The sequence below is a fragment of the Rousettus aegyptiacus genome, unplaced genomic scaffold, assembly GCF_014176215.1.
Source record: "Rousettus aegyptiacus isolate mRouAeg1 unplaced genomic scaffold, mRouAeg1.p scaffold_m13_p_16, whole genome shotgun sequence".
NCBI classification, from domain to species: Eukaryota; Metazoa; Chordata; class Mammalia; order Chiroptera; family Pteropodidae; genus Rousettus; species Rousettus aegyptiacus.
This window is the reverse complement of record NW_023416291.1, coordinates 10,545,933-10,559,646: the sequence shown is the minus strand read 5'-3', so window position 1 is coordinate 10,559,646 and position 13,714 is coordinate 10,545,933. Positions and strand designations below refer to the sequence as shown.

Here is a 13,714-nt window from a genome sequence, read left to right as displayed (position 1 = left end):
GAGGTCGTTTTAGCAGACGACCGGGGAGTAGCGAGTCACCAGGCAAAATTACTTCCCTATGGAGGTGTCAGGCGCTGATTTCATGAGCACAAATAAACACGCAGGCAGTCGCCCCATCAGTCAGACAAAAGCCGGCCTCGCACTGGCTCTTTCTGGGTTCCATTTGCCTTTTTCAATAGGAGGAGGGATTTTCTCAGATATTCCAATGTAGCCGACGTCAGATCTCTTGGAGAAGAGTTTGCCCGGGACGGGAGAGGTGGGTTTCCGCAGACCAGCCCACCGCTGTCCAAATGTGCCGCCTCCTGCGTTCTCTACCGAGGGGACACCGTGGCTGACTATGAGGCGTGAAGCTGCCTTCCATCTCGGGGACTCTCACTGGGACAGTCTCCAGACACCTCCTGGGGAAGCTCAGTCGCAGTGCAGTTGCCTGGACCCGAGCCCCAGAGATTCCCAATACCTGAGGGGAGGCAGCCCTTCTGCGACCCGGACACTGGGAAATGGGGCGGAGCTAGCCAACATGAACGTTTTTAAGGCATAGAGGATGAAGCAACCTAATTTGATGCTAGTTAAAAACTCCTGGAAAAGTCTCATGTCTTCTGTATATTTGATGGGAAATTAAGGCCAGATGAAATGGAGGATGGTTTATTTATCTCCCACCATGGTTCTTGGCTAGTAAAGTCCTCTTTTTCTTCCCAATTAATTACTGAAGAAAGACCAAACTCCCAACTCTGAACGTGTGTTCGGAATGGTCCAGATGGTTGTGTGATTGTGCTCCTAGATCTCTGTGGAAGCCGGCTGTGGTTCCTTCCATCCTCTTTCGCAGGGCCCTTTCTGAGTCCCCAAGACCCCTTTGCTTACCCCATCTCTGGAGGGCTGCCTCTGCCCGGGGCCGCTGTAGGATCCGGAACCGTAATTCTAGAGTTGGACCGACGTAGTCTCAGCCCTGCTCAGCCTGCACTTACTCTGTGACTGTGGGGAAATGACTCTCTGGGCTTTGGTCCCCTCCACCGATGGGATGTGTGTAATTGTCACCCCTCATTGAGTTGTAATTCTTACGAGAGATAAAGCATAAAAAGCACTCTGCCGAATAAACATTCAATAAATGAAGCCACCGCTTGGGGGCTTCTCTTTTCTAATAGAGTCATCTGCCCTGCGCAATGTCCAGGGTTTTGCTATATCGTCTACTGTGTTCTTAGAGATAAGCCTTACCTCAAACCAAGTGGCCATCCACCTCCGTAATCCCTGGGAGCCTTCAGATCCTCTAGGTGGTCGTTACTATTGTCGTCATGTTTTCTAAGAATAGCTGCGAGCCAGCGGGGGCCACGTCTACAAACTGAAGTTGGGGGGTTGGGCGGGCGTCAGGTCAGCCTGGTCATGTCAGGACCTGACTAGCTGTGTGTGCCTTCCAGGCAGAACCCCCCCCCCTCGCCCCCAAGAGTTCTCTGGGTTGCCTTGTTGTGAAGCATAATTACTCATTTGCTGAGAGGTATTTATACTGCAATTTCAAGGACTGACATGCAAAATTTTCAACTGTGCCTTGTCCCTCGATGCCTCCTGGGCAATATACAAGATGGAGTCTAACGCCCCTGCGGGAATTCAAACATGTCATAGTCACTGACAGGCAATCATGATCCTAATGAGGGCGGAAGAATTTAATTTAATAAGAAACCTATTAAAACTGACAGTACAAATGTAAACAGGTCCCTGATGAATAATTTGGCTGGGCCTTCTCCACGGCTGTAGTCGGTGATATAGCCCATAACCAAAACCAAAAGACAGATGCTTGAGTCTGTTCCCACGTGGTGGGGGTGAGGCCCGCCTTCTCCTTAACCTGGGGCACACCATTGGCACTGAAGCGCTGGACCTGGTCGTTAGGGATGGTGTCACGAAAACGGCATTTTTGTCTTATTTTTACGGGAGGAGGGACCCTTTGATGACAGGAGGAAGATTTTGTGGGGGATTACTTTTTTGTTTTTTTCAAGAAATTCAGGTGGTAAAAAGGACTTGTTAATCAGCTGCTTTGGTTTTTCCCCGAGACTCTTAAAGGATATTATGCCAAAAAAATTGTACGAATTTTCTTCTTCTTTAGCAATTGGATTTTAAAGACTCGTCACTGGGCTAGTTTATGAGTTGTTGCCTGTTATGGCAAATTTAAATCCCATCCCACAATACAGAGCTCCATTTTTAACATAAAGTTAGTAATAAGAGTTCATCAGCATCATTTCTTGAAAGACTCTGAGACACAGCCATATCACTGTACCAATAATTCCTTATAAAAATGGCATTTTTTTTTTCTTCACTGTTGTTTTCTTCTACTGCTTCAGAGTGGAAATAGTGAAATGCTTTATTTTTAAAAGACAGAGGAAAAGAATAAATAAAAAAGGAGGCCTGATAGAGACCACTTCCCTTCCCCTGCTACGTAAGGATACAAACCAGGCTGTGACTATGCTGGTGCCTGATCTTGGGCCTCTCAGGCCCCAGAACTGTAAGAAATAAATGTCTGTTGTTTATAGCCCGCCCCCCCCCCCCCCCGCCAAGAGCAAAAACAGAGAATAATCCTAAACGCTAGTCTTACAAAAAACAATTTTTGTTCATTAATAACATTAATAAGTAACAATTTATCTCAGTATTTGAATGTTCTCTCCATTTTTCTATCTTTAAGCCTTTGCTTCACAATGGGTGAAATCGTTATTCACCTTTAGCTTTTGATGGAGATTCACACAGAAGGAGCGGGAGGCTCGGTGGCCCAGCCCCACGGAGTTCCATCTGTGGGCTTTGCGCTTCTAGGAGGAGAGAGCTTGTGTGTGACATCGTTGACATGCATCCAGGAAGCTGTGTTTGCACGAAGTGCCCTCCGTGGGCGGGTAAATATTATTTTTACAACACAAATGTCATGACTATTTTTCAACACGTGTAGACGGCATGCGGTTAACTGTGATGCAAATCTAGAGTAGCTTTTCTGAGGCGGTAGATTTTCTTCACTGGTAAGGGGCAGCTCGTGCCAGGTGGGGACCTCTGAGGCCTCCTCCACACTGCAGGAGAGACCGCTCTCCCATCCCCAAGCATCGGAAACGCCTGCCCTGAACCGAGCGAGCGAGGGGCGCGCGCTCGCCTGCCGCGAGTATGTAGTGTGTCGGTCAGTGTTGTGACATTGTCTCCGCTCCAGTTTCTGCACCGAAAACGCGACAGCTGACGGGTTGGCTGCTCCCGGCCAGAGGGGACAGCAGTGCCGCCCGCCACACGGCTCGGCTCGGCGGCGGCGTTGCCCGGGCCTCCTCAGGACGCCCTCGATGCTTTTGCAGGCCTTTGCTCTGCCCGCTGTGAGAGAGCAGAAGTAAATATTTATTGCATTTTTGTAGTGACCGAGAACAGTTTTCCGTTCCTTGGGATTGCTTTCTCGCAGCCTCATTTTTACTCATTAGTTCACTTCTGTTTTCTTGCTTCTCACGGCTCTGCCTCCGTAAATCGAAGTTCAGGACCTTAGAAAAGGAAGTCAGTGTTGCTTACCCAAAGCCATTCTGGGGGAAGAAAGGAAGAAAGCTGTATTTCCGGAGGGCCTGCTACACGCTGGGTTTAAGCCTTCACCCCTCTGAGGTGTTGCGATCTCCATCACTACAGAGAGGAATTCGGGGTTCAGAGAGGGGATGCCACAGGCTGGTGCTTGCTCCGCCGTAGGAGGAGGCCCGGGAATCAATTCCCTCTTCCTTTCTCTCCCTCCCCCTGTGTCTTCCATCCTTCCTCTCTCTACACTACTTCATGACTTATTAACCACTTCGGATTTTTAGATGAATTTACATTTGCTCTCGATGTGTGAGCTTTATTTTCTATTCAAGATTTCATTTATATTCTCAAATAAGTGCCAATCTCTTATCTTCTAATTTTCTTTTTTTTTCATAGCTAGGAAAATCCAAACGCGAGAGCTATATTTTGGGGTTTATATCTTAGAAATCTACTGATAAACAGTTTAAATATATTAGAAAGTAATATTCTTTGTGTTTCTAGAAAAGAGAGCGCTTTTATGAGCAACAGAAGTAAATTCCAGGTTTGGATTTCTTAACAAACAACCAGCTTTTTGCTGATACCACTCACCCGTGTTTTAATGTTATTGTCCCAAGAGATTAAAATATTCGGGTGCTTTTACCCGAGTGCCTTCTCTGCGAGCCGATACCCACCCCCCTCTCCGCACCCCCCGTATTGAGAGCAACGAGCTGTGTCTCCAAACAGACTGTCAGACTTGGCCCGTTTGTCATTTCCCCTTTGTTCCGTCTCCTGTTTCATCATTAATTCTGTCATTTTCCTATTTCTTTTCAAGGCTCCGAGCCGTGAGCAGTAAGTAATAGACAGCTCACAATTCTGACCTTTCCTGCTTCTCACATTCTTTCGCAGAAGCACTTAACATAGTGAATGCCCACGGATGGGAGGGCCGCGGCCGGCACCACGTCACGTGCCAGAAGGCCCGTCCCCTGGCGATGCAGGCCCCTGGCCGGCACCCCCACACAGGACACTGTGGCCAGGTCGGTGGCCCTTGCTTCTGAGCGCGCAGGGCGCCTGGCTTCCTGGGTGTGTGGTGGCCTCCTCAGCCACTTTGGAGAGGGCAAAACTTTTGTGCTTTGTATACAAAACCCAATGACTTCCAAAGACAGGAAATACGGCGTAGAGGAGGGGAACGACGTGGAGGTCAAGGTCAGGAACGCAGATGCCTTCCGGATCTCTTTGTGTGGGTCCGTGGAGTCTCCGGATGGCTTTCTGTCTCCTTGTCCCCTGGCTTGAAGAAATTAGACCTTTGGCCTCTCGGCATATGCTAGCAGTCCAGAAGAGTGAAAGACTGGAGCACATTGGATGCTGGCCTTATGAAATCGCAGCCTCAGAAACGAGGACGGCTGGGTCTAGGGCCGGCAGTGGAGCGCGCCCAGACCAGCGCGGCGAGCCAGTCGCTGCCCACACTTCTCCGGGGTCCTGTTCTCTTTGCTTTCGGCCTCTTCTCCAGATCCTCCGGGTCGTATAAGGACAAAGTCACTAGAGGCAAGAGAAACATGATAGGGCTGTCAGGAAGGAGAAATACTTGAGATTGTGCTGAAGCAAAACTTCTGTTCCTTTATCTGTCATTCATTCATTCATTCATTCATTCGTTTGTTTACTTATCCATTCTTTTTATCAAATATTTTTTTGAGCGTGTTTTCTAATGATAAGTGTAACCCAAATATATAAGAAGTTTTCGGCCTCCAGGATAACGCTTTTCTTTGTTAGCCCATGCCTCTGTTCCGTGACCTGCAGGAAATCCTGTCGCCCCTTCTAAGGACCGCATGCGGGGGCACCTACGCCTGCCAGTGTCGCCTCCTTCCCTGGGCTCCGTGATGGCTTGGGCTCCCCGTCATCGCCTCTTCCCATCTCCACCTCCTCCTGCTGCTCCGGTGTGCCTCGACACATCTCCTCCCTTCACTGCCCAAGGCTGCTCTTGGGGATAGAGGTGAACAGACCACAGTGGTCCCGTAGGAGCCACCATGAGAGCATTAGAACGGAGAAAAGGAAACCAGAAGTGAGATGTTGGCTTCCACGGCTGCAGAAGCGTCTCCTGCGGCCCCGAGCCAGCAGCAATCTTGCTGGTGGGTCCGCTCCCACCGTCCTTGGGCCTTTCCTTCTCCTCAGGCATCTCACTCGAGAGGAACGGAGCGGGGAGACTTTCTTAGCAGGCAGATAACATCTCCTCAGGGGCGCCCCCGGCCTCCAAGTGCTTGATTTTAACACTGGTTTTTCGTCGTCTCAGTCTCTCTATTCATAATAGGCTTTGGGCGTTTTTTTGTTTTGTTTTGTTTTTGTTTTTGTTTTTAATGAAAAAGCACACCACAGTGTTTTCTTCAATATTTTTTTTCCCCCCTTAAAGAGTCATCCGTTGCATCACCTAGAATGCAGAAAGCTATCGGCAGCTTTTAGAGTTGCATTTCGCTTCATGATTAAGGCGACAGGGCCCCCGCCTGCAACCTGAGCCTGGCAGGGGAGACAGTGAGCGAGCCAGCTTTGCCGCAGGTGACACGCCCAAGGTGTGCGTGGGCCGCGACAGGACCACACGGGAGGGAGACTTCAGTTCTGCCCGCTGGTCCCCGGAAGGCTTTGGAGACTGACTCGAGTCGGGACTCTTCCAGGAAGAGAGCGGGAGGCCGCATTCCAGGCGGCCAGGACAGTCTGTGAAGATCGCAGAGGCGTGCGGACGCCTGGCGGGTTGGAGGCAAACGCAGGCTGGGACAGTGGGCGCACGGGGTCGAAAGGTCAGGCCGGGGCCACACGGCAGGCTTGGGGGAGGACGAGGAGCCCCGTATCGGCTGCGCCACAGTCACACCTGTGCGTTGAGGACTGCCGTGGCACAGGTGGGCGGCTGCCACGCGGTCGGCTCCAGCGACGAGGGCCTGCGCTCCGTCGTGGCACGGAGGTCGGACGACGGGCCAGCCAAGGACTTCATCTCCGACGCGGAGGGCTGGGCCGCCCGCTGACTCGCTGCCCGCCCCCGGGAGCCTAGAGCACTTCTGCAGCGTGGTGGACTCGGACTCTGGTGTCCCAAGAAGTGTGTGGCGACCATCCCGTCACATGATAAATGTGGTTAAGGAGTTTTTATTGTACCGATGTGCACGTTGCGAGATTTCGAATCAATGTGGCACCTCTTCTCTGTTATTTTAAAAAAATGATTTGAATATGATTTCATAAAGAGGCACATTACGAAGATGTGGGCGGGCTGTAGGGACACTTAAATTGCTGGTGCAGTGCCAGATGGCAGTGACCATCCCTCAGCCCCAAGAGACCAGGGCAGGTGCTGCTCCTGGCGCCCAGAAAGAGAGAGCTCTGTGGGGCGGGCCACCCCGACAGAAGCTGCAGCCTTCGGTGGAGGTCTGCAGCCTGCTGGGCCAGGCCGAGGGAGAGAACACCCTTTCATTATTCTCCTCTCCTCCTCGGTCCTCTAGCAGGGCTCCCTGCTGGCTGAGCTCCCCAGAAGCTGGAGGACAGGGGGTCTGTGGCCCCGCCAGGCAGAGGACAGGCTGCCTCCACCTTGTCTACTCAGGGTCAGAATGCACGAGTGGCCGAACAGACGTCTTCCTCCGGGACTGTAGTCTGCCCTGAGCCTCAGGCATCTTCCTCCCGGGACTGTAGTCTGCCCCGAGCCTCTGCTTCCATTGCCACCTCAAAGCTGCTCGGGCTTCAGACCCGGGGTGATGACGTGTCTGTCCGTTCTCTCCATGAGGTGCCACCAGCTTTCTGACCTCTACGTAACTGTCTACGTAACTGACCTGCGGCCACCTGACTGACAAGCCCAGCTAAGGGGCCAAGAGAGAGGGAATTCTGTTGGGCGCTTTATTCAGACAGTAGCAAAGCAGAAGGATCTCCTTATGGATCTGAAATTTGGTCGGAAAACAAAAAGTCTCCAACACAATTAAATGCTTTATTTAAAAATTCATGCCATGGCTGAACGGAAGCCCACACTGTGGCCACCTTGAACAGGAAAGGAAGTGCATTTGTTGAGTGCTGCTATGTTCAGGTTCTAGGTCAGGTATTGTACAAGAGTGAAGCTCTCAGGTGATTGAACTTGGGGAGTGGGGGTCCACATTAGTCACAGATATGTTAAAAACAGCCTTGAGAAAACTTTCCGTCTCTGCGTATTACTTCTGTTAAACTGAAGAATTGAGCAAAGATTTGAAAAATTAAACAGTGTAGAACCTCTGTGGGCAATCGTTGCCACAGCTGGGCAGAAGGCATCAACTATTAAACAACAACACTTCAAGGGCAGCCAAGCGTGGAGCGTCATGTCCCACGGAAGCCGCCGAGAAATCAGGTAGACGGGATGCGGAAGCACGGCCGGAATTTGACTAGGCTAATAGTATTTCACGGGTACGAAAACCTGTAATTTAGCCTCAGGATTTCTGCCCTTTGCTGCCCTTCTCTACTTGGTTTTCACCTGTACTTTCTGACAAGGAAAATAAGGTTATCATAATCCCTCCACCTTGGATGGTGGAGTCATCACCAGCAACCCAGGCTTTTACTACAAACCACAATTAGGAGACAACAGGGCTCAGTGAGACAATAGAAGGTCGCGCAGCTGATCTTGGTGGCCACTGGTTTGCTAGAAGCGTCTCGATGATGCCCATGTGCCCGCCCCTCTTCTGGGAATTTCGTTTTTTTCCAGATGAAGCCAACCAAAGAGGTGCTCACTTTGATCCTTCTTCAGTGAAGTCACAATAATGGAAGTGGATGAAATAATGCATCTCTTTGGTAGCCTCTCCTAACCCCCAATGCGTATTCAAGGAGACAGGAGCAGGCATCTCTTTAACAAGGTGCTGTGGAAGAAATGTACCAGATGCTGACATTAAATTATTACCTTTCTCATTTAGCTGAAGCCAAATTGAAATTGCGTGGCCATCAATCAGGAGCTCCTCTTTTCAAAAATCTCAGTTTTCCTGTGACTTTAGCTCTAGGTATCCGGTCAGGCATAAAAACATCGCCTTTTTTTTTTTTTTTTTTCCAGGCAGTTTGCATTTCGTTAACTCTTGCTCTTACTTGCTGTGATATGTACTCCAGCTCCTCGCAAAGTCACCCCCACCTCGCCCAGTAACTTCTGAAGGTTTCCACGATGCGCCTTATGAGGTGGGCACTGGCCCACCCCTCAGCATCGACTGGGCACCAGCCTGCCGTACCTGCTCCCGTACCCACCTGGTGCTGCTGCTCATGTCACACCTAGTTGATGCAGCAGAGCGCTTTGTCGTCAAAGCTTTTCTGTGTTCTCTGAGCCGTGCGTGTGCCCGGCTATGCTCTTTTCAGGCAGGGAAATAAGGGTAATGTTATTTTCTATTAACCAGGTAGCAAGGCAGCATTTAAAAATGAAAAATAGCTTCTTCAGTTTTAATTTGCAGTCTGTTTTTTTTTTCCTCCCAAAGAATACGAATTCATAAGGGTCGGAAGAAGTATCCGTCTGACAGACACCGTGCTCCTGCGCACCGGGCACATGTCTGCCACTCCTTTTTTAGGTCATTTTACTCGGGGAGGTTATGCACTCTTGCAGGTAAAAATAGGCTCTTGACAATCTGGCCTCAGCAGGCTACAAGACACTGAGATCCGAGGCCTGGCAGCGGACAGCACGGAGATGTAGGCCGGGATCCCCTCAACAGAGGGGTGAGGTTGGGTTGAAAATTGCTGCTTTGAGACTCTTCAGCTCAGACCTAAGTAGACAGTGGGGCCAACCAAACCGGAGGGGTGGCATCTGTCATGGCGGCATTGTGCCCCCCTATGTCCTTCATATGTTGAGGTCCTAACCCCCGGTAACTCAGAATGTGACCACATCTAGAGAGAGGGTCTTTACAGAGGTGAGTAGGTTAAGATGAGGGCGTTCACGTGGGCCCTAACCGAATATGACTGGTGTCCTTATAAAAGGAGGCAGTTTGGGCACAGGAGACGCACACAGAGGGAAGGTGACATGAAGACACAGGGAGAAGACAGCCATCCGCAAACTAAGGGGGGAGGCCGGGAACTCAGCCTCCCCCCTCACCACCCTCAGAAGGAGCCCACGCTGCCGCCGCCTTGGTCTTGGACTTCTGGCCTCCAGAGCTGGGAGGCAATAAGTGTCTGTGGTTTAAGCCGCACGGTCTGCGGTGCCTCGTTGGGGTAGCCCTGGGTCAGCATCCCAGGAGCGATCCACGCCTTCTGCTCGGCAGGCCCCCAGAGGCGGACTCTGCCTGCGGGGGCAGGAGCAGCCCACCCTGCATGTCATGTGTGGTGCAAGGGAGAGCAGGTGGCGTCCTCGTAGGGAGGTGGAGCCCAGGGGTGAGGCGCTCAGACGCAGGAGGGCGTGTGTCATTGTCAGGGAGTCTGTGATGGAAAAAGGGCAGGGCACTGGCTTGGAGGAGACTGAGGCTGAGGTAGGGAGCGAGGCTGGGACTCGCGGCTGGAACGCAGATGCCTGGCTGTGGGAGGCGGGTCTCGGCCAGTTACTCGGATCGGAGCGTAACATCAGCCCGGGACTCCCAAGGTCGGGTTCTACCCCAAATACGTACATTTCTCTAAATCACCCGGCCTATGGGTTGCGGGGGTCCTAGTATATAAAGCGAGCCCGGACCTATGAGAAGTAATGTCGAATGACTTCTGTGGTGAGCTGCAGTGACCCAGCAAGGTCACTACACCGACAATGCAATTCTGCCGAATGAACAAGAGGGAACATCTTCCACAGGAGCCATTTGCTCGGTGCGCTTATTAATTTCCAACTTGCCATTCTGGGATCTTTCCCAGAAATGTCATCCATGACTCCTGGGAGGAATTTTTCCAAGCAGGTGTCACTGCTTTGCTGCTTATGGAGGGAATTTCTGAAAGCAACAGGCGTTGCCTTTTATGTACCAGGTATCCCAGGCAGAAGCAAAAATGCCCAGTGCCGGGGAGATTGTAGAAAATGCAGCTAGGGGTTCAGTTTAGTTTTGCCTGTGTACATGGAAAACAATTTGGGTGGCTGCTCTGCTGGCTCCTAAAAGTGATCTGAGCTGCTAGCGGAAGACACCGCCTCGGATTTGCGGGGCCCAATGCTCTAGAACAGCACTCTTCAAACATTTTGCCACTGTAGAACCCTTTGTTCAAATGGATTCTTAAGGGGGACTTAAGTGTGACAACAGCAGGAAGAGGGGGGCCGCTTTGGCGGTCGCAGGGGCGTGGGGCGCACGCCCTGCTCGCTCTCACCCCCGGCCCGGAGAGAGTTTCTGGCGATGCAGAGTTTAAACACCGCGCATAGCTTGCCATCCACTCAGAAAAAGGTGGCCCATCCATTAATTGGCCAAGCTGATGTGTTATGATTATTGCAAAAAATCTAGGGAATTAAAAAAAAAAAAGAGACTTAAATCTTAAAAGGCAGAAAGAGAGTTCGAGTGGGCGCCGAGCTGCTGGAGAAGGGACGGTGTCCATGGTGAGACACCCATTCGGAAGAACGCGAGAAGGAAACAGCGAGCACCAGCTTTGTCGTGGGGAGCTCAGGATCGCTCGCAGTTCCCCTGCGCCCCCTCTGCGCTCCCCTTCTGCTCCCCGGGGGACCGCAGGGCTCCGCACACAGCAGAGTGCCACAGCGGCCTTCAGCCGCACATGTGTGATACAGTAAGCCGAAGCGCGTTTTCATGTTTCAGGCACAGGCGCCCGACTACACTAACGCCACATGCGAAATCCGGGTCCTCTTCCTCCCCGGAGGCCGGATCGCAGCCTGACCTGGGGCCAGCCAGGTCTGGGTCCCATGGTGAGCTAAGTCGGTGTCCCAATTCTTTACCGTTCTTTAACCAGCCACCCCGATACTTAATGACTGGAAATAACACTCATGTGGTTGCAGTTTGGGTGGGGTTCGCTGGGCACAGCTCGCCGCAGGGGCCTCCCGGTGGGCGTGGCTTCACAAGGACCTTCACTCCCAAGGAGGTTTCACCATACGATTGGCAGGTTGGTGGGGGGTGGGGGGCTGTCAGCTGGGGGCGCAGCTGGGACTCTGGGATTGGCGCCTGGATTCGTTTTCACGTGCGTCTGTCATGGGGCTGCGCACAGTGTGGCAACAGGGTCCCAAGAGAGTATCCCCAGACAGGCAGTGGGAGCTGCTCGCCCCCTAAGGACTTGGCTCGGAAACAGGCTCGGCATCGCTCCCGCTCTGTTTCCTGGTCAAAGCGCCTGCGGGGACCACCTACACCCAAGGGGAGGGGGCCCGGACCCCTCCTCTGCGCGCGAGGAGGGCCGAACGATCTGCGGCATCTTTAAACCACCGCATCTTTTCCCCTTTCTCTCTTCCACATCATCATCCTCGTCCTACTTCTCCTCGACGGTGACGAGAATGTACGGAATGATTTGTCTGGACCCGGCACTCTGCTCAGTGTTTCCGCAGCGCGCGAAGGACATGGGACCATCGCGCCTGCCCGCGAGAAGTCCCGTGTCCTCTATGCCATGCCGCCAGAGCGAAAGCGTCGCTCTGTCTGCTCGCTTAATACTTAAGATAGCGAAATGTCGCCTACTGTACGTGCAGGATGCTGGCCGGAAAACCAGGGTCATCTGGGGCCAAGACTTAAGTTTGCAGGCAGCGGCCGCCATGCAAGACAGAATGAGCTCTGTGAGCAGTGTGTCGGGGGACAGAGAGGCGGGGAGGGGATGCTGTGGGGGGAGGGAGGGGTTTGTGGGGGCGCCTCGGTTGCGGCCCGAGATTCAGGACTCTGGTGAGCAGGTGCCCGGAGGCCGGGAAGCGCGGGTTTGATTCAGGGGATGAGAGCTTGGTGTGCGTGGACGGGATCTAAGGACGATAATGTTGGAAACGGGGGTCTTCAGGAAGGTCCCGGAATTGTATTTTCTAAGCTCTGGTTTGAAACACTTAACCTTTGTCATGTCTTATTCGTGATAAAAATCGGTTCCGAGCTTACAAGGATGTGTGTTTCCCAGATGCCACCCACGGCTGCTGTGACAGGAGGTGCGGCCTCAGGCGGAGGTGGCCGGGGACGCGGGGAGGTCTCCCCGCGACCTTTGTCCAGAGTCATGGTGGCCGGACACGTCCGGTTTCCTGCCGAAAAGCTGAGTGGGGGCCGCCGCCTTTCCCCGAGCTTCCCTTTCGGTCTCCCAGGCCTGCATAGCTGTGGCTCGCGCGGGGCGGGACGGGGAGCACCACCCGCAGGACGTGGAGAAGGGACCCCGCGGGCCCGGCTGCTGCCCGGGGACACCCGGGCCTTCGAGAAGAACGAAGCTGCAGAGGTAAAATGTGCCGGCGCCGGCATGGGAAAGGGCCCTTCATACTGGAGGTCCCGACCGCTGGGGTCCCTTATGGGTTAGGGGCCGGGGGTGGAAGAAGGATGTCGGGGTTATTGCCAGTTGGAAGGTAAGGCCCTGACCACAGGGATGGCGACAAAGAACAAAGGAAACCTGAGCGTCGAAGAGAAATAAGAGGGTCGGAATGAGACTGTTCGTGGGTTACAGCGAGAGGCCTGCACACATTTTGAAGCAAAAGGTAAAATGCTCTAGGGAGTGGAGTAGTCACCGCGGCGTGGCCAGGGAACGGATCGGGAGCGTGCGTTGCCGCTGGGGACTCAGCAGAGGTGGGACCTGTCTGGGGTTTGTGCCGGACCTCTGCGTTAGGGCCTTCACCATGCGGAGTCACCCGCTTTATTTTTAACTCCTTTCCTACTTTCTGCTTGTCTCCCGTCCCCCCTTCAAACGAGGGCATAAGTTACAGGAGAGCAGGGGCCTCGCCTGTGTTGCCGGCCGCCCAGCCAGACTCAGGCACCCACTCTGCCGACAGCGGCCGAGTGCATGAACGAGTGAGTGAACGGCGAGGCCTTCGCTCGCGGCGAATCCTTCCAGAACTTCGGCAGGAAGTGCTTTCCCCCTCCTCGTCCCCGCGGCGTGACATTCCAGGAGTCGCGTCTTGGTTTGGAAATGCACCCAGGTCAGAGAATACAGGGGAAAGGGCGAGCGGTTGTGGACCGCGGCAGAGCCCCAAGCACCCGGGAGGGAATGGCAGTCGGACTCGAGGGCGACAGGTTTTGACTCTGTAAGGCGATGAGTCCGAGCAGACAGAAGGATGGGAAGCGCCACTCATTTGCACGATGCCGCGACAGCTGTCGGAGTCCCCAGAAGGGGTGCGGGGGGACGGTGCAGGCTTCCCCCCTTGTTTACGCGGGAGAATGGGGTGCCGAGCCAGGAGAGGCTGTGCGTGGGACCCGAGTTGGGGCTTTGATGGGGTGTGCGA

The 13,714-nt window shown here is 53.2% G+C and overlaps 1 long non-coding RNA gene across 1 annotated transcript in view; it reads left to right on the top strand.

Moving 5' to 3' along the window:
- Window positions 1-3,130, top strand: part of LOC107514617 — a 235,651-nt gene extending 232,521 nt beyond the window's left edge. Inside the window, exon 10 of the long non-coding RNA XR_004955015.1 lies at window positions 2,663-3,130. This is a non-coding gene — a long non-coding RNA (uncharacterized LOC107514617). The remainder of the gene's footprint in view (window positions 1-2,662) is intronic.
- The last annotated feature ends 10,584 nt before the right edge of the window (window positions 3,131-13,714 follow it).